The sequence below is a fragment of the Rhopilema esculentum genome, unplaced genomic scaffold (assembly GCF_057945365.1).
Source record: "Rhopilema esculentum isolate cy_ngs unplaced genomic scaffold, ASM5794536v1 HiC_scaffold_23, whole genome shotgun sequence".
In the NCBI taxonomy this organism is placed as follows: Eukaryota; Metazoa; Cnidaria; class Scyphozoa; order Rhizostomeae; family Rhizostomatidae; genus Rhopilema; species Rhopilema esculentum.
This window is the reverse complement of record NW_028300834.1, coordinates 998,138-1,003,051: the sequence shown is the minus strand read 5'-3', so window position 1 is coordinate 1,003,051 and position 4,914 is coordinate 998,138.

Below are 4,914 nucleotides of genomic sequence, written 5' to 3'. Positions count from 1 at the left end.
TTTAGATTTTGCAAACGAGACATTGCATTGTATTTTGGAAAATATTTTATTTCCTTTCATACACCCATGTATGGTAAGCCCGATGAAATGCGCCCCCGGAAGAGCCGGGGAGTCCCTTCTCGAAAAGTTGAATGACCAGGGTATTTCTCTGTTTCTTCAATCCTCTGTCCTTTCGTCTTCTGCAACCTGATGTTTTTGCACCCTTTTTGGCACGAATTCTCATCCCAATCCCTCATTTTGACCGTTGAATATCAAAATCAGTTCTCATACAGACACACCGAGGGCAGTCATAGCAGTGCCCAAAATAAGAAATGTGCGTGGTACTTTGCTGGGATCGGGACAATGGGCGTGGCAGATACTGCCACTTTGGTGCAAATAAGATACCCCTATTGGGCAAAATCCTGAATAAATGAAATTTTATTAACAAAAGCCGATTCTTTATAATATTTGGATTGGTTTAATAAGAGACTTGGTATGATGTAGCTATTATGTCTTAACTTGTCACCAAAAACGTTATCGAAAGGAAACCCTTATACATGGTTTGTTCAGATTTCCGTCAAATTTGTTTTCTCTATTCTTTCACCTTCAAAAACCCCCTGAAATCGTCTTGATTCCCAGACTTTGGGGTTTTGGAATTTTGGAGCCATACTTTTGCAGCTGTTCAAGGAACTGGGAACTTGTGAGATCAAGCATTTTTTTGCAATATGCATATATTTGTTGGGTGTTTCTGGAGCTATGCTGCTTTGCCCACTTGTCTCTATTTTGTTGTAGGTGAGAATCAGCTCATTACACCTGCAGAATTAAGGTTTGCTGCGAGAATCCGAGCCATTGTATCGTCTGGTAGAATTCCTCTGAGAGCAGATCTCAGATCTCTGTGGTCTAAGATTTCTGAAACATCAATGCATGATCAAATAAAATTTTGCTAAATTTTTGTCCGTGACAATAACTGGGTGGAGCTTTTCACGTCTCGTTTTGCTTGACAATTACTGGGGTGCTCCAGCCCCCAACCTCCCTGCTTCCGACGGCCCTTGGATAACACATAAACCCCAAAATATGTTATTGGCAGGAAGTCATAATCTTGCAGATCTCCAAAAAGAATCTTGGTAGCGTCAGTGTCTTTTTTAAGTAAGTCATAAATGCAAACTAACTTGAGTTGATGAATTGAAGTTGAAGCTGAATACCAAGTCCATCTTACTCCCCAACAGCATGACAATCCCATAAAGCGCAATGATTTTCCTCCACATGTGCTGAAGCTTCAAGTTCTGAAGGATCTTAATTTTATGCTCATTTCGTACGCCAATTAAAAAATGGCCTCAATATACATAAGGCTAGGATTTGGCATTCACTTCCCGTTGAAAAAGTTTCCGAATTCTTTCTTAGGCGTTTTGGTTGGTATTCAATGCTGCACTTTAAAAGAAATGCATTATTTACAAATCCACACTTTCTAGAATTATAGATCCACAATTCTGATTTATATCGCCAAAAAATTAGTCAGATCCACACTTATTTTAGGCCCTGTCTGTAAACGAAAAAAAAATTATAATCTGCCGGACGCGTTCCGATTCCCTTTCCAGTCAAAACTCGCTTTAGTTGCCGTGGTGTATTGACTCCATCCACAAGCTACAACACAACAACATTGGCCCACGGCATTATACGTGACCAAGTCCCTTTAATGTAGAAAACAAGCTCTCCTCAAAGTTCTCATGTGTTGACGTCAAGCCAACAGTAACTGCAACTTATACAAATTAATAAAAATTTAAAAAGTATCAGCGCACTTTCTTTATACAGTCGCTAAATCTTTTCGAGCTCGCTTCAATCCCGGTCAAAAGGAAACAAAAGGCAATTTTTGCAATTTCCTTCTTCAGGGTTGCCTCTGTAAAATTGAATCCCCTTTTTCCTCCCAAATCAATGTTGGATTTGTAGTTTCGAAAGAGCTTCGTGTAGATTTTAGCTTCGAAATCATTTATCCAACATTGAATCGTGGGAAGGGAAAAGTTTTTTTAAAGTAAAAAGTCTCAACTATTTTTGCCCAGGATTACCACCTTCTGACCACTTCGCGTCTTTCAGCACTTAAGAGAAGATTTTGCATACCAACCTCCTCCAACATTTTTCCAGAACATGAAACTTTTCGCTGCACATTTGTATAGAGGTATAAGGATCTTGTACGATTCATAAATACTTGAAGATACGAGCCTTTATGACTGACTCACTGACGGGGAAAGGATAAAATCATCAAAGCGCTGGGGAACAAAGCCCATTTTTCGCTGAACATTGCTGACCTCAGTGAATTTGATTGTTTTTTTTCTAAGATCAGCAACCATTTCCATGCATCGGGCCTCATTCAAGTTAACATATCATTCCTTAAACCCTTTGTTATGTTGTTAAAAAGGGCCTAATTGGTACTGCAATTCGACTAATAGAGGTTCAAAAATTAAGAACTTTAGGACCTAGGTTTTGAGCTAGGATTTTTATAAAAAGGCGTGTAATGAAAATATGTGAAATGTGGATCTTTCGAGATTTATGGCGACTTAAACGATTGTTTTCTTACATGTTTTTTGAGATTTTTTCAAGGGTGACTGGTGAATAAAATATTTGGGGCTAATTCCGACACGACACCACTCTGCAAACATAAATAACAGCCATCAAGAATAGTCAATTTGCACTTTACACCATGGCATAGTGCTTGAGGTTCGTTGCAATAAAACAGAAAAACTTAGCTTGGCTCTAACCCAGCTACCAGGGATTCCTTTTTTTAAAAGAAAATGACGATTTTTTTCTTAAACAAAATCGTTTTGCTCCAGTTTTTTTTTGGGGGGGGGGGGGTCCAGTGCCCCCTGTCCCTGCGGGATTTACGGCCCTGCGCGAAATTCACGGAAATAAAGATATAGTGAATGTGGCGAAGCGTCTGGAAGCTGGGAATTTTGAGAGGCTAATATCGAAGCTCAAACTACTCAATGTTGAATAGAGATCTGTCAAGGATATGCAGAGAGTACCCTAGACCAGGGGTTTTTAAGTATTTCGAGTGCCTTGGCAGAAAAACATGCAGATTTTCTTCATGGGCTAATGAACATTCAACTTATTGTTACCATGCTATATTAGAGATAAGATAGACCGGTTCATTATTTCTTTACTTATAAAATCTTTCCAGTATGCTTATTTTCACGAAATAAGTCTTGGAAAGGTGGAAGACAGAAGGGAGTGAGGGAGGCGATACTGACCTTGAAGGACATGGTGCTGGCTAGATGCTGTTGGGATTGGCTCAATGTGCATTACACGTCAGATTTACACGCCGAAGGCCAGGGATAACTTTTTGGTGGGAAGTGGGGCTAAAAGCCTCAAAATGTAGGATGGTAAATAAATACAAAAAATATTTAACAGAAAATTCTGTAACTTAACGACGTTTCTTGTACCAGGTTGAGTCAAAAGATCATTGTTTTGCCCCTACACTGCAATGTTTAAGTTAGGACTTTAATCTTTGAAGACTCTTCTTAGGTCGACTTGAAGTGCTTGAAGTCAGAAATGATGATTGTTGGTGTAGTTATTGCCACCAAGTTTTGCGGCAAGATAAATTTTAGACTAAACTTGTCTAAGAATGATGACCAGAAACTGCATCTGAAGTTGATTTCAACGGGAGAAAGTTATATATTAAATTAATACGAGAGAATATTCGATGGGCCGAGAATTGTTCGAGAAATGAATATTCAAGAGGCAAAAGGATTCGGTGGGCCGGATGAAATCTCTTTGCAGGCCTTGGTTAGCCCGCAGGCCTCAGAATGGCTGCACTAGACGGTACTTCCACCAATCAAAATGCTTCCTTTCATGAATAATTTTTAATTGGCGAGAACAACGGCCAAGTACGCTGAGATTTATGCAGCGTACAGCCTCACATATTGTTCAAAATAGTCTCGCTTTGAGGTCAATAAAAACAACTTATGGAGGAGGAGGTCGAATTATCTGTTCTGGGCAATTTTATATCTTCGTATTTGCCAAAATTGGATCATAGAATTGGAATCTTCATTTTGAAATTAGTTTGTGCCGAAAATGTCATGTTATTTGGGCCGTCAGGCAGCGAATTATCCTATTTTCAAAATTTAGCTTTTCCTATATATTCCAGTGGAATGTATCTATATATCTATATATCAAATTTTTTCACTACAGCACCAAATTCCCGACAAATCTAAAGAAATATCTAAATATTCGAAACAAAGTAACTCGCGACCGAATGGCCCGAACAGCATGAAAGGTCTGTAGATAGTGAGATACAGAATCGATGATATCAACCCGGTACGGCGAACGGAGTCGGTTTTTTTTAACTTCATCAAAACAACAAATACGACTTTATATCCAAGAATTATTCCCTGTTTGTGTGACTGCTTTATAACGATCCTCTCATTGGACCACAAATCTACCAACAGCAAAGGTAGGCTGCATATAGATTAAGCTGTATGCTCCTGCATATAGATTTATCTGTATGCTCTCCTAGAATGGTAGGCGAAATTTACAATCTTTTGTTTGTAAGGAAGGTTTGCTATTTGTATTTTGTGATGTAGTAAATTTGAAAAGGCAGAAAAACTCCCTTTCAAGTTGCCTAGTGTATTCAAGTATATTGGCTGAGCGAAAAGAACTGAGCGAAAAGCTATCGCGCAAAAAGCTGTTAATGCAGCTGTTGTCGCAGGATGGGCCGGCTTCAAGGATGGCGCTATGGGGTGTCATGGGGTGCAGTTGCCCCCCCCCCACAAAATCTTCACAGGTTTCGCGCGAAAGCTTTTCGCTCAATGGAAAGTAGGCTTTAACCGCCATTATGATTATGTGCAGTTATGTGCTCACTATCTTCAATGCTACCTTTGGGAACTTCAGATTCATTTGTGAGCAACTTTTTTCAAAGTTATCGAGTGAAAAATGGAAAGCAAAAGC